Source organism: Ovis canadensis, chromosome 5 (genome assembly GCF_042477335.2).
Source record: "Ovis canadensis isolate MfBH-ARS-UI-01 breed Bighorn chromosome 5, ARS-UI_OviCan_v2, whole genome shotgun sequence".
Lineage (NCBI taxonomy): Eukaryota > Metazoa > Chordata > Mammalia > Artiodactyla > Bovidae > Ovis > Ovis canadensis.
Genome location: NC_091249.1, coordinates 79,929,152 through 79,956,347, shown reverse-complemented (window position 1 = coordinate 79,956,347; position 27,196 = coordinate 79,929,152). Strand labels below are relative to the sequence as shown.

At 38.9% G+C, this 27,196-nt stretch overlaps 1 protein-coding gene across 2 annotated transcripts in view; it reads right to left on the bottom strand.

The window, feature by feature from the left end:
• SGCD (sarcoglycan delta) overlaps positions 1–27,196 on the bottom strand; it is a 1,056,171-nt gene that overhangs the window by 793,619 nt on the left and 235,356 nt on the right. The window contains exon 3 of one of the 2 annotated variants that reach the window (XM_069592487.1): positions 24,510–24,649. The exons of the other annotated variant lie outside the window; for it this stretch is intronic. The gene's annotated coding sequence lies outside the window, so the exon portion shown is untranslated. The remainder of the gene's footprint in view (positions 1–24,509; positions 24,650–27,196) is intronic. 2 annotated transcript variants of the gene reach the window in all.

Here is a 27,196-nt window from a genome sequence, read left to right as displayed (position 1 = left end):
TACAAGTAATACTTGAATACTTCTTCTTTGAATTACAAGTAATACTTGAATACTTCTTCTTTGAATTACAAAGGTGTTCAGTGGCAACATTATATATTTTACACCTGATTCCCTACATTTCTGCAATGCCGGTTACACAACTGTCTTTATAGCTAATTCAATAAGCCATTTACGGGTAAAGACAAACTCCTATTTTCTTCTCTTACATCCTCAACTTCTTTTCAAGGCCAAGTAAGAAGAGTCATTTAAGAGATACTAATTGATCTATCTTTATATTCCCGTTGTAAGTTTCTATTCTAATAACTATTTTAACTAATAAATACCGAAACATTGGCATGTCAGCTAATATCTAAAGCATAGGCAGCATTCTCATTTATGTGTGTCTATACAGACACTAACATGCCACAAAACTATTTGACCCTGAATCAATTCTGGAAAGAGCTATCATCATATCTAAGTGTTCTAATAATATGTTAGATAGTTGTTTTTCACAGAGGAGAATGAGAAAAAAGAAAATATCTCCCATGAAATGTACAATGTAGTGCTTGCATAAATAATATTAAACCCAGATGTTCCTGTCAAATGTCCCAATCGGATATATTACACATTGCATTTTATATAATTACCTATAAGCCTACCCTGGTTCAAGAATATGCCAAATACTTTTGGGAAAAATCAAAATAATAATGTTGATTAAGCCTTTATCTGGTCTAGACACTGTTCTAAAAAATTTACATTTATCAAATTTACATATTTATTAAACCTTTAAATACTTATGGAGTAATTTCATGTGTCATCTTGAGTGGGCCAACGGGTGTCTAGACATTTGGCCAAAATTAACTCTGGGTGTTGTGTGAGAGTATTTTGGAAACACTCTGGTTGTTGTGTGAGAGTGTTTCAAATGAAATGAACATTTGAATTGGTGGCCTAAGTAAAGCAGATTTACCTCCCTAAAGTGAGTGGGTCATCCTATCACCTGAAGACCTGAATAGAACCAAAAGACTAAGTAAGAGGAACCTCCTCCTTCCTGAGCATTTGAGCTGGGACATTGGTCTTCTTCAGTCTCTGGACTCAGACTGAAACATCAGCTACTCTTGGGTCTTAAGTCTGCTACCTGATAGACTAGGAAATACACCATCAGCTCTCCTGGTTCTCAGGATTTCAGACTCAAAATGAATTACACATAGATATTCTTGGGCTTCCAGCTAGCCAACTGCAGATATTGTTATTTCTCAGCTTTCAGAATCGTGGGAGCCAATTTCTTGACTATATATCTATTAAAAATAAAATAAAAATTTAAATTCAGGCTTTGAGGGGGATGGAAAAGGGTATCTGCCTGTAAAAGGCAGCACTAGCTATTCAATGAGTCAACAAATAAAAAGCTCTGATCACAGTTCCTAGGATGGATTAAATGCTCACTAGATATTGGGTAAAAATAACAAATAGAGATATTAAGGTTAAACTTTAGCATCAATTTAGTACTTTAATGCATATGTGCAAAAGTAATACTAAATCTGGCAGTCAAAAAAACCAACAATGTAATGGGGGAAATACAAGATGACCTGGCAGCCAGGTGTAAGAATAAGAGCATAGATGTCCAGGAAATGAGCACTTACTAAGTGCCAAGTTTGTACCAGGCACTTCAAAGACAACACAGCTTCATCACTCCATTGAATTCTCACAGCCACAATATGCAGCTGATATCTTCTAAGCAGCTTCTGTCTGGCAGACCTATGTTTGTTGCTAGGAAGACAGTGGTGAGCAAAATTAGGAGTTTCCAGCCTCATGGAGGTCATAGTCACTAATTAGCTGGTGAGGACTGATTGTATGAAGTGCTTACCTGGGCAAATTTTCCTGTAGAGGATCAGATAGAAAATATTTTAGGCTTTGTATGTGGTGATCTCTTGCACCTATTCTACTTTCCATTTTAACACAATGGCAGCCTCGAACAATATGTAACTAAAGGAGCACTGCTCAGTTTTAATAAAAGCAGGAGGAGGCAGGGCGTACTCTGTAGATTTCTGGATAGCAGAAGAAGCAACTAGCTCCCATTGCAGGGGAATTAAGAAGGATTTCAATAAAGAAAGGAAAGGTGTGAAGTGAGCTGTGCTTTGAAGAAACACTAGACTCCCTAGAAAGGCCAGAAGTGGAAAGGGGACTCTGGGTCTCAGGAACAGACTATGCAAAGACACGGAAGCATTAAAGGACACGGCTGACTGGGGAAAAGTAGGGAACCATGAGAACTGGGAGACCAGGGTCAGAGAAAAAGGAAAATTAGAAAAAGGGTTTTTGTACACAGCTCTGTGGCTGTTAGAACCAAAGTTCATATTATCTTTCAGTGTTTCTAAAGGTCAAGCTGCGCTTCTCCTCCCAAAGCTAAATGATAACATGATGCAGTTCAAAAGCTGGTCATATCAAATTGCCATCTAATCATTTAATTAAAGCCCCATGCTGGCACCAGCCATCCTCAGGGCCCATTTTTCATTTGGGCACATTTCATTACACTTTTCAAAGCAAATTTGCCTTTTCAAAGGCGAAAAATGCAAATGACTAGGTTTGAAAGGAAATGCATAACACTCTGCATAATGACAGAGATTTTCTTGGAAAGCAGTAATGCTCAGAAAGAGCTATCTTTAGGGACTGAGGATGGCTTATCAGCCCTATAGGAACTCCACATGATATTTCATTACAGCACCAGGATGCAAACACAAGTGAAATACCAAATACACAAAAACTAAACAGCCATCCCCAGTCTTCTTTTTCAGCATCACTGAAACCACATTTTGAAACAAGACGCATCCTTTGGACCGGTAAGACCAAGGCAGGCATTGATAAATGGAGGATATTTATAGTGTGGCCAAGAAAATGATGAAAAAACTAGGAGGAACTGACCTGTTTGAAGACAATAATAGGAACACCTAAAGGCCAATTAACATAAAGCATTAGTGGGCAAATTCAAGTACACTCAAACAAATTCTCAGGAGTAAGAAAACACCCACTTTGAGGCAGTAAAATGCATGCTGGTGGTAGTCACAATAAGGGAATGAAAGTGACCTTAACCGCATAAATCAGCATCTTCCTCTTAGGTGTGGGGAAACTCTCAGAAGCACTGCTCCCCAATTACTGTGTCTTTTACCTTGAAAGATGAAGCTGCAGCACAAATTATATGAATCCGCAGATCCCAAAGCGAGAAGCAATTAGTTCAAAGAAGAGCGAGTGGCAAAAAATGAACACCTGTTAATTTATTCTTTACCATCAAGGAGAGAAGGAAAGCTTAACTTTAAAGCTTAACTGCCAGATGGACCCTTCCTCCCCATGAAAGTGCCGCCAGCATCTGGAGCAGCAGCATCCACTGTGAAGTTGAGAGTCTGGATAAAGTTCAGGGCTGCAGACTATTGCATTTCATGGCCAGAGCACATGTGGATATTTCAAACAAGAGCTTCTGATCAGGGAGGTTCACTAGTACTTGAATCATGGCTCGTTAGCTCAGCTAAAACCTCCATCAAGAGTAAGCTAAAGACCTCATTCTATTATTTATATAGAAAGGGTGACCATCCCTAGCCGGGACCCCTACAGATTCAGGCATTCAGTTCAAAATACCAACCCAGCTTGGGGACATGGGGAAAAACTAGACAGCAACAGGACTTTTGACATAGCCTGCCTTACAGGTACTTTTTTTTCCATGTTCATCTTAATTACATTGAAATATAATATATACAGAAAAATGTAATATCATAAATGCATACCTTGACAAACTGTCATACAAACATACCTGTGTAGAAAATATTAAGCAGAATCATAACATTACCAGCACACAGAAATTGCCCTTATGTACTCTTAGAATACCCACTATCCTTACTTCTAACAATATAGGATAGTTTTGCATGGTTTGTATTTTGTATAAATGGAATCATATAGTAGATGCCATAATGTTTGGATTATTTGGGCTCATATTAAATATGTGAGATTCATTCATATCATTAGGTCCAGTTGTAGACTGTTGATTAATAATTTCCACTGTATGTATATACCACAACTTATGTATCTATTCCACTATGCCTACATCATTTCAGTACTTTGGGCTTTCAAGAACAAGGCTTCCATGAAGATCCCATACATCTGTTTTGGTGAGCATGGCAGATTTTCATCTTGCCACTTTGATGTAAAAAAGGAAAAAAAAAATGGCAGTGTGATATTTTGCCATGGCTGTGTCAAATTTGTTATGTTAAAACATGGAATCTTCATCTTTTGCTTGGAGTAATAAACAAAGCAGATGTTCCTCACTCACATTCTTTCCTTGACCCTCCCACCACCTACAACTCTACCCCTGTCCCTTAGCATCCTGTCTAGTTCAAGAGACTGAGACTGGGGAGATATGAACAGAAATGAACATTCAAGAGGCCCAGCAGTTCACATTCAATATTGATCACTCTCCTAAAATGAACAACAAAATATGCTTTTAAAATCACATAAGGATTCCTTAAAGAAAAATTTTAGGTAAGAAATCATCCTGCCTCCAGCACAGGAATCAATAATTATAAGAGACTTTATTTTTGAACTGTATCAAGTAGAAGCAGTCATTGAAAGTTATATAAAACTCACAATAATTCAAGCTTCAGATGGGAAAGGCTATGGAGGTAGAAAGGAAAGAAAAATTCTGTCTGACAGGAGTGTGTTCAAGCAACTAGAAGTCTAGAAGGCTGTGGGGCAGGAAGATGTAGCTGGCATTCAGAAAAGCCTTCCTAGCAAGATTTTTATATTGCATGTTTGGAGGGCCTGATGTTGAAGCTGAAACTCCAATACTTTGGCCACCTGATGCGTAGAGCTGACTCATTTGAAAAGACCCTGATGCTGGGAAAGATTGAGGGCAGGAAGAGAAGGCGATGGCAGAGGATAACACGGTTGGATGGCATCATTGACACAATGGACATGGGTTTGGGTGGACACTGGGAATTGGTGATGGACAGGGAGGCCTGGCATGCTGCGGTTCACGGGGTTGCAAAGAGTCAGACACAACTGAGCGACTAAACTGAACTGAATCATATTCCAAATTTCTCATCTATGTGACTGCAGTCAGACTGACCTAAACCCTGGGTTTAAGACATTGATTGATTTAATCCAAACACAGCAGTCCTTTTATTTACTTATTTATTAATTTTAAGGCCATGGTGATTGGTTCAGAGATGGCTTTAAACCACTTCTGAGCCAGTCAGTGTAATTCTTCTTTTGATCTCAGACATTAGGTTGAGGGCATTAGGCTCCACTACCTAAGACAGTTCAGTCATTATGAGGCTCAGTCTTTTTTGAGAAGACTAAAACATAGACTCTATCGAGTCATCCTTTCTGGACTAGGTGGTGTGAAATAGCAGGTTTGGAGGGGAAAAGCAGGATATGGCAGGAGAGGCATGAATTATATACACCTCAAAAACCTTAAGACCTCCTTAATGCTTAGGACATGTACTAGAGAGCTTCCAATAATATGTTTTTTGTCCTAAATGAAGCTGTATGGAAAGTGAGAGTAATTTCTCTTTGTTTCTCATGTGAGCTAATGGATCCTCTTTTTAAAATATTCAGATTCAAATTGGGATTTCTAGTGGGGCAACTAAGACTTTCAAAGGTGAAGTAAGCGATGTTTGATCTGGACCTGAAAACAGATGAGGCATTCAGTGGATAGAGCTGACATTCAACTGTGTTCCCAGAGCAGGCACAATAGGAAGGAAGATGTCAGGAGCATCTGTGGTCAAGCGCCTAGACTAGAAAGGCCTCACCACAGACTGGGAGGCAGTACTATGAAAGGCTTAGGACAGGTCAGAGACCAACAAGCTTTTTCTGTAAAGAGCCAGATAGTAAATATTTTGTTTTGCAATCCAGGTGATTTCTGTCAAAACTACTCAGCTCTGCTGTTGCAACACGAAACCAGCCATAGACAGTATGGAGACAAATAGGCATGGCTGCATTCCAATAAAGCTTCATTTATGGACACCGAGATTTGAATTTCATATAACTGCCATGTACCAGAAAATATGGTACTGATTTTAACTTTTTCAGTCCCTTAAAAGTGGACAAAAACATTCTTAGCTTGTGGGCCATAATTTGCTGACCAGTGAGACAGAGTGAGCACAGAATATCTACATTCATACTTTTTCTCCAGCACGTGGAAGTTACGTGCATGCGTGCTAGGTCCCTTCAGCTGTGTCCAACTCTTTGAGACCCCATGGACTTTAGCCAGCCACACTCCTCTATACATGGGATTCTCCAGGCAAGAATACTGGGAAAGATCCCTCATCCTCTAAGACATCTTCCCAACCCAGGGAACAAACCTGTCTCTCATATCTCCTGCCTTGGCAGGCATCTCTCTAAACATCAATTACTCCACAGATAGACAAGGGATCATTATAGTGCCTAGCTCACAATTTTGTTCCAAAATTTTTAATAAATTAGAATTAAATAATCTAATCCACAGAGAAATGTTTAGCAACATGTCTGATACATAGCACCCAATAAAGACTAGCTATCTTTCTTCTGATTGATTAGGAAGATCGTTGGATGTGAGGCTACATATCTTAGTAAGAGAAAGTCATCAATGTTTTCTGCCTTTGGAACTTCACAAAGACACCTGTCACAAGGACAGGTTAGAAAAAGGAGTACCTTTTTTAAACTGACTTAATGTGTACCATTGATCTAGTTTAGGACATTCAGATGTTTATTAGCATCTTGCTTTTCATTTAAGCAGCATTCAGTGTTTTAAAAAGAAATAAAGTCAAAATTTTTTGTTGTTTTTGAGAAATCATGCTCTCAGTTCCATGTAATGAATTTCTTTAGAAACAAATTTTTTCAGAGACTCAGCTGAGCTAATAAAAATTTTAAAACACACAGTCACTTCTGGTTTGAACTGCATTTGTCGGTTTTGATAATTTATTCACTGACTAATTAGTTCAGCCAAATCGTATAGACTGTGTCTCTTTCTACAAACCCAGATGGTACTCCATCACACAGATGATGGGGAATAAGACCCCATACTGTATTTGCCAGACACCATACTGAGGAACATAACCAAAAAATGGTTCAGTAAAGATTTGCATTTAAGGTCTCTTAAGGTTACCTGATTCTCTCCACCACTCCCCTCTCAACACATACTAAAGATCCTAACCTCATTTAAGATAATTAGCAAATCCCAGGCTTCATAAATATCACAGGGGAGCTAATGAGAAGACTTACAGAAAGTCTGCAGCTCATTGTATAAAAGGGCACCAAGCCAGTTTGATTTCTCTGGTCCATGCCACAGGGAAACCAATTAGAGTTTGTTTCTGGTTGAATGAAACAAACAAAAAGCATTATAATTTGGTTGAATAGATCTGTTAAAGTAAAGAGACTGGGATCCATACTAACAGTAATAAACATGAGCAATAGATATGTATATTTCTCTGTTCCTGCCTCTGACTTGGGTATTTACTTAATGAGCAACATGGATTTGTTGAGTAACTACTGTATATCAGGCACTGCACTAAGATCTCATGAAATCTTTAAATAACCCTTTTTTTCCAGTTTTACGGATGAGAAAAGTGAGGCTTAGAGAAATCATGCTCTCACTCAAGTTCATAGCACTTGAAAATCTGTGCTCTCAACACCGTCTCTTTCTCCAGTCTCTCTCTTTGCCCACCACTGAGTCACATGGAACAAAGGATGACTCTTTGCTCAGCACCAACCTGCATATACCTGCTGAGGAGAGCAGGCAAAGAGTCAAATATGGATCCTTTATGCTCTTTCCCATCTCCATCTCTGCTGTGCTAGTACTTTAACTTAACCGTGACTGGATTAATTTTCAAAAGTACGTCTTCAGGATATCTCTCTTCATCTGGAAGATTAGTATCTTTATATCCATTTTGCAGATGAAGAATATAAGCCTGGGGAGAATAAAGCAACTTATTCAAGGTCCAAAACTAGTGGATGAATGAGTCCTATTCATATTCAGATCTGGGTCCAAACATCACAGTGTTTCTAAGTCTCTTAACATTTGAGGATAGTCATTAAGGTTCCTTCCGTAGCCTCTTGGAGAAGGAAATGGCAACTCACTCCAGTATTCTTGCCTAGAGAATCCCAGGGACAGAGGAGCCTGGTGGGCTGCCGTCTATGGGGTGGCACAGAGGTGGACATGACTGAAGCGAAATAGATGGGGAAACAGTGGAAACAGTGTCAGACTTTATTTTGGGGGGCTCCAAAATCACTGCAGATGGTGATTGTAGCCATGAAATTAAAAGATGCTTACTCCTTGGAAGAAAAGTTATGACCAACCTAGATAGTATATTCAAAAGCAGAGACATTAATTTGCCGACTAAGGTCCATCTAGTCAAGGCTATGGTTTTCCTGTGGTCATGTATGGATGTGAGAGTTGGACTGTGAAGAAGGCTGAGTGCCAAAGAATTGATGCTTCTGAACTGTGGTGTTGGAGAAGACTCTTGACAGTCCCTTGGACTGCAAGGAGATCCAACCAGTCCATTCTGAAGGAGATCAGCCCTGGGATTTCTTTGGAAGGAATGATGCTGAAGCTGAAACTCCAGTACTTTGGCCACCTCATGTGAAGAGTTGACTCATTGGAAAAGACTCTGATGCTGGGAGGGATTAGGGGCAGGAGAAGGGGACAACAGAGGATGAGATGGCTGGATGGCATCATGGACTCGATGGACGTGAGTCTGAGTGAACTCCGGGAGCTGGTGATGGACAGGGAGGCCTGGCATGCTGCGATTCATGGGGTCGCGAAGAGTCGGACACGACTGAGCAACTGAACTGAACTGAAGCGACTTAGCATGTATGCATGCATTGGAGAAGGAGACGGCAACCCACTCCAGTATTCTTGCCTGGAAATTCCCATGGACAGAGGAGCCTGGTGGGCTGCAGTCCATGAGGTCGCTAAGAATCAGACACGACTGAGCGACTTCACTTTGACTTTTCACTTTCAGGCATTGGAGAAGGCAGTGGCACCCACTCCAGTACTCATGCCTGGAAAATCCCATGGACGGAGGAGCCTGGTGGGCTGCAGTCCATGAGGTCGCTCAGAATCAGACATGACTGAGCGACTTCACTTTGACTTTTCACTATCATGCATTGGAGAATGCAATGGCAACCCACTCCAGTGTCTTTATATTTCTCAACAATATAACTACCTAGCTAACATATGACTAAACACTCAGCTAGAAAAATAGAGTACACGCAGCAGAGACTTGAAAGTTGGCTAGATTTGGTTTCAAATACAACTTCAGCCCTAACTAGCTGTGTGATTTTATACTACCAATCTAATTTTAGTACTCTTATACCCTCATCTCGAATATGAGTAAAATAATACTTAACTTGTATTATGAAGATGATGAAGAGACAGTGGAATAGAATATGTAAAGCATCTAAAAGTGCCTTATGACTTAAAGTACTGGAAAAGGAACATACCCTCAACATGAACTGGGATTTTTTTCTTCCCTAAAAACCTTTTGCTTGCAATTCACTGCTTCCTGCCTCAGTGAACACCATCACTCACCTACTTGGACTAGCAAGAAACTTAAGAGTTAACCTTGTCACCCTTCTACTGCTGGTAACTTCCTCTTCTCATCCACTTCATCAGCGTGCCCTGTCCATTACATCTCTCAAAGCTCTCCAATCTACCACCCCACTCACTTCAGTCCACTGTCCCCATTGCCCTTCGTGTTCCCACATTCTCAGGTCTGAACAGTACTATTTGATTCTCCACAAAGCAGCCAATGTGATTTTTCTTAATTGGGGTACAGTTGCTTTACAATGTTGTATTAGTTTCTACTGTACAGCGAAGTGAATCAGCCATATGTGTAACATATATCCCCTCCCTCTTGGACCTCCCTTCTACCCTCTATTCCACCCCTCTAGGTGATTACAGAGCCCCGAGCTGCGCTCCCTCTGCTTCCCACTAGCTACTCGTTTCACACATGGCAGTATATATATGCTAATCCTGCTCTCCCAGGTCGTCCCACCCATTCCTTCCCCTGCTGCAGCCACAAGTCCCTTCTCTGCATCCGCATCTCTATTCCTGCCCCGCCAATATGTCCCATTTTTCTAGATTCCACATGCACGCATTAATATATATTTGTTTTTTTCTTTCTGACTGCCTTCACTCTGTATGATAGACTCTAGCTCCATCCACGTCTCTACAAATGATCCAACTTCATTCCTTTCATGGCTGAGTAATATTCCATTGCACATACATATACCACACCTTTCACCACATCCCTCCTTATCTTTAAGTACTTCTGGACTCCCTGATATTCCTAAAGTGAGACCAAATTCTTCAATATGATCTTGAAAGCTCTCCATGAATTTCGCTCCTGGTTACTTCTTAAGCCCTGTCTGACCCTACCACCCACCTCGCACTATGGGTTTTCACTAATATCAGCCTTTCCTGGATGCCTGAGGGTTTCCAGGACTATCCAACCACATGACCTGTACTTATACTTGAACACTCCATTTATCAGCTCCCTCATACACCTCATATCTTAGGAAGTCATCCCTTTCACTTCAGGCTAGTTCAGCCTTCCACACATGCTTCTGTGTAGCTTAATAAACTTTTGTTTTAAAACCTACAACAGCTTATAGTTAGAGGTTTGCATAATTCTTTGCTTAGTGTTTATGTCCCTCCTGTAAACTCAATGTAAATTCAATGAGCAGGAGGGGTCATTATCATTTCTGCTATTCTTGTCACTGTTTCTGGTAATTAACAGAGAGCCAGGTCTAGAGTAGGTGATCAATAAGTATTCTTCAACAAATGAATAAAAGTTATCTCTATGCCCTCTCTCCTCTTTCTCTTCCACAAATATTTACTGGATGTCTACTTTATGCCAGTTACTCCATTTGAGAGTATTAACATTCTTTCTCAACCTCTGTTTGAACATTTTTAATAATGTGGCCCTCATTACCTTCACAAGTCTTCATTTGCAGACAATACTAATTCTTTTTCAAAACAAGAACTTTATGAAATGTATCTCTGTAACTTCTATTCCTTTGTATACATAGCTTATATTTTTCATTCAAAATTACAGAGAATAAAGGCAATGATATTTACAAAAATTCATGTTATTTCTTTGTTAACCGAGTTTCCATCAATATGGTGAGATTTACAGTTGGTTTCCATGGTTCCTACAGTAGCACATTTAAGGACAGATAAAAATGAACTCTATCTAAAAATATCTAACTTAAAAAAGATACGTTACATATCAGTTTCTAAAAACAGAAGGAGAGGAAGATAGAACAGAAATTTAGAGACAAATTCAGTGCTATCATAGATTCATCATAGTCCCTTGTAATATTTTGTCAGATTATCTATGTTTGCCACTAGACCACGCATTTCTTGAGGGTAAGTTCACATCTTCACTGTAGAGTTTTTATCCCAGCACTTAGAGCACTAAGCCTTCAATACATATGCATTGAACAAATGAAACAATGATGACTAACACTAGAACCCCAACTCTAAGTTAAATAATAAAAGCTCTGTGTTATATTCTCTCATATGGTAGAATGAGGTAACCAATATTTGAGATAGAACAATGTTTTTTAAAATTGTAAAACAGTACTCATAGTGTGATTCTATCTGAGTAAAACAAACAAACAAAAAATCTGTGCATACAGATAAATGCACAGCATATGCCAAGATATCATCTCGTAAGGCAGCCACACTCTTGACAGTTGTTTGTAGGAAAGTAATTTGCCTAAGTGGTGTAGACACATTTACTTTTTATTTCACTCAAAACTGTACAGCTTTGGATTTGTGTTTTGATTTGGTTTCACCTTTATTTACACTAAGAATATGTTCCTCTTGTGATTAAAGGAAACAAATTACAGAGCTATTACACAGTTAGAGGAAAGTAACAGACTGATAAAGAGTCTGGAGCCCATGAGAAATGAATAACCACCAAAAGAAATGGAGACATTCAGCACATTAACTGTCTCCAAATACCTACAGAGCTGTTGTTCTGCAAAAGGGAGCAGGCTGCCGTCTGCAGGGCAGAATGAGGACCACTGAAGGGCCCAAAGGCTCAAGGATGTACATTTCAGTTCATGGTTCTTTCCCTCCTTTGACCTTTTCAACAGCCAGTGTTACATCCTTAGAAGTAGAGATTTCTGCAACATAGAATCCCTAAGATTATGTTTCAGCTGGTTTCTGGGTGATACGGTGTGGGTCCATAATCTGCTTTAACTTCCTCAAGAACTCAGCAACCCTCAAATAAAGGAGGACCAGTAGGGACTGAATGGCTACTTATCATTACTAATATAAGGGGAATCATACACTTTAAATATTCTATATCAAATATTAAAAATAAGAAAAAACCGCAGTTCTGGATTTGTTTCTCTGCCATGTAAATTATTTACTTTTCAAAATTAGGTATTACAGTTGACTGAGGGCAAAACTATGTCTTATATGACTATATTTTCCTCTATATCAAGCACAACTTCTTGTACAAAGAAGGTGTCTAATAAATCTTGAAAAAGGATATGGAGCAATACATGAGAAAATTCTTGCGGTAGATTCTTCCCTTTTCATTGTTCGATATAGTGATTATATCAGTAAAGTAGAATTTCATCTAGGAATTGTTGGTGACACAATGATAATGATGATGATAACTAAAGTGTTATTAAGCACTGTGTGTCAGCACTTTGTTAAGCATTGTATCTGTAATAGCATGAGTAATTCTTAACAGTAACTACTTTAAAAATGAGGCTTAGATTAATTAAATAATATAAGGTTAGATAAGTGATTCAAGTCAGCTCTAGCATGTGAGGTCTTAGCTTCTACAGAAAATTCTACTGAGCAAGTACAGTCACCTAGATTCTGGTCTTTTTTTTTTTTTTTGGCCATGCCATGTAACTTGTGATATCTTAATTCCCCAACCAGGTATCAAACCTGCACCCTCGGTATTAAAAGCATGGAGTCTTAACCACTGGACCACCAGGGAATTCCCTGGACTCTGGTCTCAACTCTGTCATAGTGGTGTCAAAAATTTAGGCAAGGTGCTTCTCCGTCCTTTATTTTTCAAATCTGTTATGTGGGAAACAGTATACTAAGAAAAATCTGGAAGGTAACATAGCATAATAATAAAGAGCATGAACTGGGCTTATTCATTATGAGCAAACTTTATACTTCTGAGCATAATTATAATACTTTTTTAAAAAATTAGTGTCTGCTAATGGGGTTATTTTTGTTTGTTGACTTGTGTATGCTCATATGTTTTTATTTACATCTAGTAATTCTGGAGAGTATCCTGGATGTTGTACATGACACTATGGATTCTGTTATATTCCTCTGTATAGGCATGTTTGCTTTTGTTGTCATTTCCTTATTTTAGCAGACATTTAAATTGATGTAAAGTACAAATTCTGCCTCCACTGTAGTGGACATCAACTGAAATTTCAGTTCTTTTAGCTTTCACATTTGTATAGTTCAGAAGTCATTTAGAGCTTTGGACAGTTTATATGAAAAATTAAGGGCTCCCCTTCATAGTATTCTCCTTTATAGAATTTTCTCTTCTCCAGCTTCTCAAGTAGCCCCAACTTCTTTCTTCTAACTCCTCATGCCAATAAGATTACAGTTCTTAGCTCACATAGCAGTTAAAAAGTATAAGTAAACAGGAAAGTCACCCAGTGTCATTCTCTTCTTTCAAATATCAACTCCCCTCTAATATCTGTCTGCTTTATGTCACTGTCCAGTGTTTTCATTGTATGTTTATACAGTTCTATATAGAAATATATGTGCATACCCCTACAACTTACACTAATTGGTAGGAACATGACCAAATGGGAACCAGTTTACCTACAGCTTGGAATTTGAGGTCAGGTAGACTTGAATCCTCACCCTGACTCTCCCTTAGACAAAAGAATTCTAGCCACTGGGTTGATAATGGATTACAAGTGATTTCTCAGCCCTTATGACCTATGACCTTCATCACAGTTTATTCCAAAGCATAATATTTTCATTTGATAAATAAGCTGGAACTAAAGCTTGAGAAGCACTGTCTCAGACAAAGGTACTTCACCTCTTATAGTCTTTTTCCATCAGTCAAACAGGCTAATGATGGTATCTCAAAGAGTTATAACTATTAAATAAGATAATATAGGTAATATGTGAGACACTGAACATAGGGACACTTAGGGAAAAAAATCATTATATTATTATTGCTGAAAAATGTTAATAGCTATTAATGCAAATGTAACTATAATTTTTATTGACTTAAACAATATCAGCAATAATTAATGGTAATATAACTGTGATAGTAGTCCCTCAAATTACATGACAATATTCATAGTTTCTCCTCCCTCCAACTTGTAAGGATAAAGCACCTGCTAACTGAGTTTCCAGTACTTGATTCCTCCTGAAGTTGTAATAGCAATAAGAATTAAAGTAACATTCCTGTGTGCTAAGTCCCTTCAGTCGTGTCCGACTCGTACGACCCCATGGACTGTAGCCCACCAGGCTCCTCTGTCTCCAGGAATCTCTATTCACTATTCTTATCTCTATTCAGCATCTCTAATCAGTATTCTTGTCTAGGAATCTCCAGGCAGAAATACTGGAGAATCCCATGGATCACATGCCCTCCTCCAGGTGATCTTCCTGACCCAGAGAGCAAATCACCACCTCTTATCTCCGGCAGTGGCAGGAGGGTTCTTTACCACAAGCACCACCTAGGAAGCTCAAAGTAACATTAATTATTTTTTAAATGCTATATCAGGTAATGTTCTAGATGGTTTATGTACATGAACTTATTTAATCTTAAAATGAATCCAATATTGCAAATATTATTACATCTTCTTTACGAAAGAGAAAACTAAGACTCAGCTTGGTAAAATCATTTATTGAAGATTAGACACCCAGGAACGGCTGGAGCCAAGGTCTGAGACCAGGTAATATGCTGCCAAGGTCAGCTTTCTCAACTTTGATTTGGAAAGTAAAGAAACAGAGCTGGGGAAGTACAATGATTTGATGCGTGCATGCTCAGTAGCTCAGTTTTGTCTGATTCTTTGTGACCCCATGGACTGAAGCCCTCCAGGCTCCTCTATCCATGGAATTACCCAGGAAAGAATACTGGAGTGGATTGCCATTTCCTTCTCCAGGGGATCTTCCCAGCACCAGGAAGGGAATCCTGTGTCTCAGTGTCTCCTGCTTTGGTAAGTAGATTCTTTTACCACTGTGCCACCTGGAAAGCCAAAGGCTCAATAGATTTACACTAAAAGAGGCAGGGGGCGAGGAGCACGGCTTGATGGGGGGAAAAATGGATCCACAAATAAGATAAAAAAAGGTCCAAAAAGAGATGAACTTTGGAGAAAGATCTTTGGGGAAAATATAGAGCATGTAAAATGAAATATTTGGGGATGAGTAGACTTGGGGAAGAGGAGACTAAAGATATATTTCTTCAGATACACTTGTTACATAACTTGCTTTGTATTCCTTTTAGGCAATTTCAAGACCTGAGATAAAGATACAAGTTGCTTTTTAAAATTCTTTATGGTTTGGGGGCATGGAATATTTTTATTTCTGCTAAAAATGTGACATTATATTGACCTTCTTTTGTTCTCAAACAATGCAGGTTCTGCTGGGTAATAATGGGGATCCAGACTATAAGACTGATAGTGAGGATCATGAAGTCTAGTGACTATGAGAAGAATAGGATTTGACATTTAAATCCCAACTTTGACTCTTACCAGTTGGGCCCTTAGACAAATTACCTAAACTCTCAGGGTGACAGCTGTCTCATCTGTAAAATGTGAATAATAGTATCTACTTCACAGGTATATTGGTAGTGAGAAATGGAGTATTTTCTACTATATCAGTAAACAAGGATGTCACAGTCAACAGCCCCATTCCAGCCCTCCAATATGAGATCCTGAGCCCTAAGGACATTCAGGAAGGAGAAGAAAACCTGTGATCTAACAGCCATCAGGACTATAGTTGAACCACAGGGGAGCTCAGGATTTGAAAAAAACATATCCTGATACTGGCCCAGGATAGCTGAGTTGCTTATGAAAGGTATGATTACAGTGAGTCCAGATTCTTGCATCTTCCCAAACATAGAAAAATGCTAAATTCCTTAACTTGGGATATCAGCTTTTCTTTAATTAACAAGAATCCTTTGATGTTCAGACTACCTGCCCTTTGTTGCAAAACTTCTGGCTCCTCCCCTCACTTCCTTGGTGCAATTATTTCAGAGTCACTTGAGATGCTGTCCTGGGGTTGAAGTCCTAAAAGTTCCCATCGAATAAAAGCTAACTCTCAACTTTTAGGCTGTGAACATTTTTTAAGTCAACAGTAGGACTAAATGAGATACTATATGAATATGTAAACTACCTGATATAGTGCCCAGTATTGTGGGGAATCAAAAACTGTTAGTTCAATTTCCTTCTCCTTTTTCTTCTTTCTCCAACTCTTGAATCAAAGCACTCCCTGTCAGGAATAGCTACTACTTTATGAGAAAAACCACTGACAGCTACTACCTTATGAGAAAAATCATCGCCATAGTATCAGCAGTTTGGTTAGTGGCCTAATTAAGTAAAGCTATTAAATGCATGTATATTTCAAATAGACCATATGATAGGCTAATAGAGGAGAAGAAAAATATAGAGTGACTAATGAGATCCTAGGAACAGCCAGCCTATTGCCTCATAAACAGTCATATGTTTGTTTGCGTGCATGCTTAGTTCCTCAGTCATATCCAACTCTTTGTGACCCCATGGACTGCAGCCCACCAGGCTCCTCAATCCATGAGATTTTCCAGGCAAGAATACTGGAGTGGGTACCATTTCCTACTCCAGGAGATCTTCCTGACCCAGGGATCAAACCAATATCTCTTGCATCTCCTGCACTGGCAGGCAGATTCTTTTACCACTGTGCCACCTGGGAAGCCTACATGTTTGTTTACTCATCTATAATTTGTTTATTTTACCTTTTTGGAGTCTCAGACTCAGAAGAGGCTGTCAGATGAGAAATTCAATCTGAAGTGATTCCCTAAACACACTTATCCTGGGGCAGACCCCGGTTTATTTCAGGCTGACAGCTGGCACCTGTGGCCTGCAGTGAAATACTCTCTGACACTGATAGAAAGAGACAGGTGGCAAGACTGCCACCAAATGCCACAGTTGATCGATAAAGTGACCTAAGTATCACAGGCACCAGAAATGTCATTAGCAATCACTGCTTCCCCTGCAGAAAGCACCTACAGGCCAAGAAGGAACAGACAATGTAGCCCTTGAGTGTCTGTATATGCAGATGTGTGTGAGGGAAGACACTATACTTAAAGAAAGAGCACTGGACAGACTTGGACTACAGGAAGTTCAGTTGCTCAGTCGTGTCCAACTCTTTGCGACCCCATGAATTGCAGCACACCAGGCCTCCCTGTCCATCACCAACTCCCAGAGTTCACCCAAACTCATGTCCATCAAGTCGGTGATGCCATCCAGCCATCTCATCCTCTGTCATCCCCTTCTCCTCCTGCCCCCAATCCCTCCCAGCATCAGGGTCTTTTCCAATGAGTCAACTCTTCGCATGAGGTGGCCAAAGTACTGGAGTTTCTGGGTTCAAATCCTGACTTGGCTCTTAATATGCTACAGGGCCAAGGGTAACTTACAAATTGTGAACCTCTGCTAGCATCCTTCTCATCTCCTGCCTCTGTTCTCAGTACTTAAATGCTACTTCTTCAGGCAATCCATCCTGGATCATCCCCATTCCCAGACAAATTTCATTCTCCTTATCAACTCAACACCCTGCACTGTGTTCATACCACATTTGTAATGAGATGTGTTGATTGCTTATCAACTTACTGTCAGTCTTCCACACTAAACTGTAAGCTCCATGAGGACAGAGACTGAATCTTTATTACCAAAGCTTATCCCCAGTGCCTTACACAATCATCTTGTCCAAGTCTGCTCACCTTAGCATAGAAGCCACCACAACATCACATTTGACTGTTCCAGACTCCTCCAAGTCCTTTCTCTAAAACCACTTGCTTTCTGGTCTTTTTTCTTTCTCTCTTCCTTCTTTTAGAGATCCAGGCTCTTCTCCATCAAGTATCCCTCTGTCTCTTTTTGTGCAAATTGGTTTAACCTTTTGGCTTCCTTGGTTCTCTTTCTTTACTTGCCAAATTGTAATATCCCAGAGATGCTGTGAGTTCAGTTCAAGATCACCACAATAAAGCAAATATTGCAATAAAGCAAGTCACACAAAGTTTTCAGTTTTCTAGCACATGTAAAAGTAGACACAGCACCTGACTACACTATGCTGTAGTCTATTAAGTGTGAAAAAGCATTGTGTCTTTAAAAAAGTATGTACTTACAGTAATTAAATTCTTTATTGCTGAAAAATTCTAACCATCATCTGAGCCTTTAGCAAGTTAAGATAACAGATCAAAAATGACCATAACAAACATAATAAAAAATCCTGAATTATTCAATCATTACCAAATTGTGACACAGAGCCACAAAGTTGGAAAATGACATACTTATTAGATGGAGGATTGCCACAAATCTTCAATCTGTAAAAAAGCTTTTCACAAATTGCTTTTTACAATTTGCATTTTTTACAAATTACTTTTTATAACTTTTTTTTTAACAAAGCAAAACACAAAATCCAAAGCACAGTGAAATAAGATACATCTGTATAGCTTCTGAGAAGATAGACTTTGTAAGACATTAACTGGACTCAAACCTCAGCTCCAGCACTTCCTAGAGGTATTATGACCTTGGGCAAGGTGTTAGACACATTGACCTGGTCTCTAATTCTAGTGCTGAGTTAGTTTGGACTTGCTGTTTCCCTGCCTGGAATGGTCTCCACCTGACTCTTTCCTGGCTCCCTCCTTCCTGAAGGTTCAAGTCAAACAGGACTCCTGAGAAACATTTCCCGGAGCCCACACCCACCACTCTCTAATCCATTCTTCTTTTTCTTTTTAATTTTTATTTTTACTTTATTTTGCTTTACAATACTGTATTGGTTTTGCCATACATGGACATGAATCCACCATGGGTGTACATGAGTTCCCAATCCTGAACCTCCCCCCCCAACTTTCCACCCCATATCATCTCTCTGGGTCATCCCCATGCACCAGCCCCAAGCATCCTGTATCCTGTATCGAACATAGACTGGCGATTCGTTTCTTACATGACAGTATACATGTTTCAATGCCATTCTCCCAAATCATCCCACCCTCTCCCTCTCCCATAGAGTCCAAAAGTCCATTCTATACATCTGTGTCTCTTTTGCTGTCTTGCATACAGGGTTATCATTGCCATGTTTCTAAATTCCATATATATGTGTTAGTATACTGTATTGGTGTTTTTCTTTCTGGCTTACTTCACTCTGTATAATAGGCTCCAGTTTCATCTACCTCATTAGAACTGATTCAAATGTATTCTTTTTAATGGCTGAGTAATACTCCATTGTGTATATGTACCACAGCTTTCTTATCCATTCATCTGCTGATGGACATCTAGGTTGTTTCCATGTCCTGGCTATTATAAACAGTGCTGCAATGAACATTGGGGTATACGTGTCTCTTTCAATTCTGGTTTCCTAGGTGTGTATACCCAGCAGTGGGATTGCTAGGTCATAAGACAGCATTATTCTTTTAAGTTTCTTCCATAGCATTTATCACTGGCTGATACCATCTAGTTTATTTACTTGTTTAGTATCAGTCTTCTTCCTACAAGAATGAAGATCTTAAGGTTAATCACCCTCTATCTCTTTAAACACAACAGCCCGCTCCCAAACACAATTTCTGGCAAAGACTGGCTTCTCATCAAATATATTTTGAATAGCTGAATTAAATGTCCAACAAGTTCATAAGTAAATGAATGAATAAACAAAAGTCACTAATGTATGGTAAAGTCTAAATATTTCCAAAAACATGTAAAAATGCCTTGAGTCATCCAGTATTCTCAACTGCAAGCAACAGAAAACAATTCTGGTTAATTAAAGCACAAAAAGAATTTGATCAAACAGTATTAGTTAACTCAAAAACTTACTGGAAAAATTCAAAACCTGCTAGGGGCTTAGGACCAAGTATATTACCCCAAATCAAGTCACAGAATGATATGAGGACATCATTGCTACTACTGTTCTCAAGCGTTAGACATGGCAACTGGCATAATGACTGTCAAATGCTTAGAGACAGTAGCAGCAGTGAACATTAGTTGCTTAAGAACCTTATCAATATATCAAGAACCTTGCCCCTCCAACTGTTGGTTGAACACCAAGATTTACCAAGTAATCAGTTCAAAATCAGGTCTGAGGCAGACACAACCAGTTGGCAGACTGTAAGCCAGATGCCCATTGTATTGTAAGAATGTGAGGGAAAGCAAGTAACCAACATTGTCAGCTTCTATAAACAGGGAAAAGGCTGTGATGCTCACCTTTAATCAAAGAGTAAAGAGTTCTCCAAACATGGGAATAAGGATCAGATACTGAACAGTCAAAATTAATGACAAATTTCCAGTATAGTGCTCAATAATTATTCATCACAAAATAATCCAATTACCAAGCTTCTCTCTTAGAAACAACTGACAGTCAATTTTGTGAAAAGGAAAAATACAAATAAAAACTGCTGTTTAATTCTTTAAAGCTGTACCAAGTTGGAAGCACACATTTTACAACATTTTCATGAGTTAGTCAGTTTATCAATTAGCTGGATATTAAACATGCTTGGGTATTGATTTGAGGGAACTTTTGTCCTGCATAATTCAGTGCTATCAAAAAAAAAAAAAAAACAGGTTAGAGGTGCTCACTAACACAGCTCTGGGGATGTGAGTTTGCTGCCAAATAAGCCAGATCATTTTCATGGCTTGCTGCTCACCAAGGAAAACAAATCCTCAACTGCTTTTCCAAAATGCAAAAGTCAAATACTTTTTACTGAGGCAACGGCTGACTTCCTGTGTTTCTGCACTGTGGAACATTCTCTAACATTCTCTAATTCTCTGAGTTAGTGATTTGGTTTGTACACACCCCAATTTCATCTAACGAACACTGGCTAGGACCTCAGAATAAAGATACCATCTACTCTCAACCAAACTTGTATGATCAAAGTCACACTCAACCAAATTTGAATCTTCACAGGTATCATAGAAGTCAGGGGGAAAAAAAGAGAGGAGAGATGATATCCCCCAATCCCTGAGCTATCTCAAATCCTAAAAGATCAGGCTGTGAAAGTGCTGCACTCAATATGCCAGCAAATTTAGAAAACTCAGCAGTGGTCACAGGACTGGAAAAGGTCAGTTTTCATTCCGTCCAAGAGAAAGGCAATGCCAAAGGATGTTCAAACTATCACACAATTGCACTCATCTCACACGCTAGTAAGTAATGCTCAAAATTCTCCAAGAAATTCCAAATGTTCAAGCTGGATTTAGAAAAGGCAGAGGAACCAGAGATCAAATTGTCAATATCCATTGGATCATCGAGAAAGCAAGAGAGTTCCAGAAAAACATCTACTTACGCTTCATTGACTATGCTAAAGCATTTGGCTGTGTGAATCACAACAAACTGCAGGGAATTCTGAAAGAGATGGGAATACCAGACCAGCTTACCTGCCTCCTGAGAAATCTGTATGCAGGTCAAGAAGCAGCAGTTAGAACTGGGTATGGAACAATGAACTGGTTCCTTGTTGGGAGAGGAGTACATCAAGGCTGTATGTTGTCACCCTATTTATTGAACTTAAATGCAGAATATATCATGTGAAATGCCAGACTGGATGAAGCACAAGGTGGAATCATGATTGCCAGAAGAAATATCAATAACCTGAGATATGCAGATGACATCACCCTTATGGCAGAAAGAGAAGAGGAACGAAAAAGCCTCTTGATAAAAGTGAGAGGACAGTGAAAGAGCTGGCTTAAAACTCAACATTCAAAAAACAAAGATCATGGCATCCAATCCCATCACTTCATGGCAAATAGATGGAGAAACAATGGAAACAGTAAAAGACTTTATTTTCTTGAGCTCCAAAATCACTGCAGATGACTGCAGCCATGAAATTAAAACTTCCCCTTGGAAGAAAAGCTATGACTAACCTAGAGGGCATATTAAAAAGCAGAGTCATTACTTTGCCAACATAGGTTCATATAGTCAAAGCTATGGTTTTTCCAGTACTTGTGTATGCATATGAGAGTCGGACCATAAAGAAATCTGAGTGCCAAAGAACTGATGCTTTTGAACTGTGGTGTTGGAGAAGATGCTTGAGAAACCCCTGGATTGCAAGGAGATCAAACCAGTCAATCCCAAAGGAAATCAGTCCTGAATATTCATTGGAAGGACTGATGCTGAAGCTGAAACTCTAATACTTTGGCCACCAGATGCGAAGAACTGACTCATTAGAAAAGACCCTGATGCTGGGAAAGATTGAAGGCAGGAGGAGAAGGTGATGACAGAGACAGAGGATGAGATGGTTCAGTGATATCACCAACTCAATGGACATGAGTCTGAGCAAGCTTTGGGAGTTGGTGATGGACAGGGAAGCCTGGCGTGTTGCAATACATGGGGTAGCAAGGAGTCGGACATGACTGAGCAACTGAACTTAACTGAATGATAGTGTCACAAGTTCCTGGTGCCTAGATCATGGTTTCACTCAAATCCCTAGTTGTGGTTTTTTTTTTTTTTTTTTTTGAGCTTGGTTCTTAGCTCTTCCTTATTTCTGTGAGATTTTCAAATAGAAAAACAAATAAAATAACAAATAGATACGGTCACATTCTTTCACTTTCAAACAATGAACTTTATTGTGTATGTGTACTGAGAACATTTAAGATCTATTATCTTAGTAACTTTCAAGCGTACAATACATTTTGCTTAATGACAGTCATCTTACTGAACACTTGTTCCCTAGAATGTATGCCTCTTGTAAGGGAAAGGCTGTACGCTTTGACCCATTTCTCACATCAACTCCCAAGTCCCTGACAACCACTAATCTGTTCTCTGTATCTATGAATTGGGCTCTTTAGATTGCATATATAAGTGATATCATACAGTAGTTGTCTTACTCTGTATGCCTTATGTCACATAGCATAATGCCATAAGGACCATCATGTTGCTGCAACATGGGAGAACTTCACTATTTTTATAGCTAAATAATATTTCACTGTAATCATATACTACATTTTTTATCCTTGCATCTTTGATCTTATTCCTGATCTCAGAGGAAAAGCTTTCAGCCTTTTACCTTTGAGTATGATGTTAGCTGTGGGCTTGTCATACATGGCCTTTATTATATAGAATTATGTTCTTTCTATATCCAATTTGTTTTTAATCACATAAGGATACTGATTTTTAAAAAAACATGTATTCTGTGTATGTCTATCAATATAGTCATATGGTAGTTCCATTTTATTCTATTAATGTGGTATATCACTTATTGAGTCACAGATGCTGAACAATCCATGGGGATATATCAATATTTCATCTGATCATGGTGTATGATCCTTTTAATGTTCTACTAAATTTATTTTGTTAGTATTTTGTTGGAAATTTTTGTATCTATGTTCATCAGTGATATTGGTCTATATTTTTTTTTCTTAGAGTGTCCTTATCTGACTTTGATATCAGGCTAATGCTAGCCTCACAAAATGAGTGTTAGAATATTATCTCTCTTCAATCTTTAGGAACAGTTTTATAAGGAGTGGCATTAATTCTATCAACATTTACCATTTAAATTTACCAAGGAAGCTGTCTGGTCCTCAGTCTTCTTGTTGCTGTTATTGTTGGGAGGTTTTTTTTTTGTTGTTGTTGTTTTAAATTACTGATTCAACCTCCTTACACATTATTGGTCTGATATTATTTTCCATTTCTGCATGACTCAGTCTTAGTAGATGAGATGACTATTTAACCATAGCAAGTTATCCAATTTTTGGCACATAATTGTTCATAGTAATCTCTTATGATAATCACCTTTGTATTTCTGTGATATAAGTTGTAATTTTTCATTTATAATTTTATTTATTTGAGCACTCTGTCCTTTCCCCTTGGTAAGACTAGCTAAAGGTTTTAATTTTGTTTATCTTTCAGAAGTACCTGCACTTAGTTTCACTGAGTTTTCTATTGTTTTCCTATTCTCTACTTCATTTATTTCTGCTCTGATCACTGTTATCTCCTTCCTTCTGCTAACTTTGGGATTATTTGTTCATTACCTCATTTCTTGGAGGTGTAAAATTACATTATTTATTTGAGAGCTTTCTTCTTTTCTTAATGTAGGTGTTAGTACAGAATTATCTTCTGTCCATTCTGATAGGGATTCTGAGGATTTATCAGTGCTCTTCTATGGATACACCTATTTCATAGTTCTTGCTACCCAAGAGGTTTTATGTGGGCATACTTAAGATTATCTGCTATCTCTCTATTCTTCAAAGCTAGGCTGGGTGCAGACAGCCTCACTCTTGTTTGCTTTCCCTGGGGTACTGCATGCTGAGGTGCTTTCTGCCTATGCAACAGAAGCTGAGCAGCTGTCAGGGCCGGCTAGCAGTTTGCAAAGGATTGTACTTACAGCTCTCTGGAGGACACAAGAGGAACCAGCCACAGGATTCAGGTCTGTGTCAATGAGGCATGTGGAGCACAGGGTGTGACTATGTGCCAGCACAGGGAATCCACAGGTCAGGTGTCCTTAGCTGCTCATAGGCAGGCTTCCTGATGGAATCCATGAAGTGGTTAGTAGGATCTGCCTTCCTTTTGATGCCCTCTAAGAACCCTAACTGTTGTTCTCCTAGCCCCTCCCTGCCCCCAGTTATGCAGCACATCTTAGCATTCTGGATGGAACAAGAACAAAGTGAGCTACTTTGGCAGTATCTCTTATAGCTGGGAAGCCAGAAGTGCACTCACAAGCTCTCAGTTTAACCCCTGAAAGAAATCATAGGTCAAGAAGGTCTCTTTTGGCACTACACTCTGCCTCCTTGGAAGGAGGTGAAACTGCTACTCTGACTCTTCTCAATGTGTCTAATCTTGGATTGTTTTTGTTTCAATAGTGTGCTCAAACATCTCCACTGGACACCCTGACTTCCCCAAAGTCATTCATAGGTGAATAATTGTCAGAATTGTGGGTTTGGAGGGGAGGATGGTAGAAAATTCCTACCATTTTGCTGATGTCACTCCTACAATGAGTTTTAAATGACACAGTCTCCTCTAGAAATAACTTGAAGATGGCTGATAGAATAATATTAATTGTTAAATTTTAATTAAATATGCAAAACACAGGCTCTGGGGAAAATGCCTTATAGGCATCATATCATTTTAACCTTCTCAAAACCTTCAAGACAAGTAATCCATTTTGCAGCTGAGAAAGTTACAGCTTAGAATGGTTAACTGCCCACCCAAGGATGCACTCATGGAAATGGCATAGCTGTCAATTGTATCTGAAGCCAAAGCCCATACACTTGACCATTTTGCATGAGATTGTTAAGAATGGGATTCATTCATTCACTCATTCATTGATGTAATAATTATTTACTGGACATTTATAGTAGGCTAGCTTCTGTTCTAGAAATGGGGAAAGATAAATAATTCTCTGTTTGTGGACTTACATTTCAATGGTGGAGATAAACAACAATAGTAGAAACCAAATAATTAAGCATTAAACTTTCAGATAATAAATATAAAGCAAGAAACTGAAGGCGGCTAAGGAAATATAGTGAAATAGAGGTGGTATTGATATTTGGTAAAAGAGTCAGAAACCATGTAGGCATTTGAGACAGACACAAATGTTAAGTGTTATCATCTCAATCCTGAATATTTAACTGGAAGGACTGATGCTGCAGCTGAAGCTCCAATACTTTGGCTACCTGATGAGAAGAGCCAACTCATTGGAAAAGATCCAAATGCTGGGAAAAGACTGAAAGCAAAAGGAGGAGAGAGCAGCAGAGGATGAGACAGTTAGATAGCATCACCAACTCAATGGACATGAATTTGAGCAAACTCCAGAAGAGAGTGAAGGACAGGGAACCCTGGTGTGCTCCAGCCCATGGGGTCACAAAGAGTTGGACGTAACTTAGCAACCAAACCACAAACAACTTCCCTCGGAGAGGGGTGAGTCTAAAGTGTCTGAGCCACAAAAAGTCGTGTGTAGCTAGAGAAAAGTGAGAGGGGATACAGGTAGAGAGTAATTAGGCTGATAGGCAGGGCCAGATGATATGAAAACTTTGGAGTCTGGCTTTCACTTGTAGTCCTGTAAGTGGTTTATCTTTAGGAGATTCACTAAGCCTTCCTGGACTGTTCCCTTATTTATAAAACAAGAATGTAAGAAATGTGGGAGCAGAGACCCGAAAGGTCCTTTCTAGCCTTGACATTCTGTAGTGAGACAGAGAAAATGATGGATGATAAGGAAAAGGCAAAAACTGAATAATGAATCCAGTCACTGAGGGTGGTCACCTTGAATGTCTCCACCTTTTTGCATATGAGTTGATGTAAGCCTTTATAAATAAAGCTACTCTTTTCAAATATTGTAGGTTCATCTGATAACCATGTTTGTTTCATGATTCATTAAGTAAAAGGAGATAAGCCAAATGCCCCTGGCATTCAAATCAAGGAAATTAAAAACATTTGGAAAATCAATGCAAAATTCTACCACTCTGGTGAAATATTTTGATCTGATGATGGTTCAGTGTGAGACAGTTATTGAATACCTCTATGACTGACGGTTTTGGGTGTAATTCAAATTATCTTTGAATTAAAATGAGTCAAAATAATCCATGAAATGTCCTATTCAGAATATAAAGCAAACCTAAATATTAAACCTAAATATATTTCTTGTGATTATTCCTAGTGATACAAACTTTGCTGAGGAAAATACCTTTGGATTTTGTATGCTCACAAATAATGCCAAGAGCCAGGCTAGCTTCCCAGGGTGTCCAAGTTCTAGAAAATTTATTCATTCCTTCAAGAAACTTACACTCTAGAGAAACCTGCAGTCCGGGAATAATTAAATGTATGAATTAAAAGCATGAAAAAGGTACTACAATGAAATAGTATTGTATCAGGTACAAATGATAGGCGGATAGAGCCATTCACTAATGTCAAGTTGGAGAAGAAGCTAATGGCACAAACACACACAGTAAGTGACTGAAAGTAAGTGTGAACCCATTTCCTGATTCAGAAGCTATACATCATTTTGCCAAATGAAATACTAAGAATAGCAAACATTTCCAGAATTATTATGAACCTGGAATTTATTCAGTGCCAAAA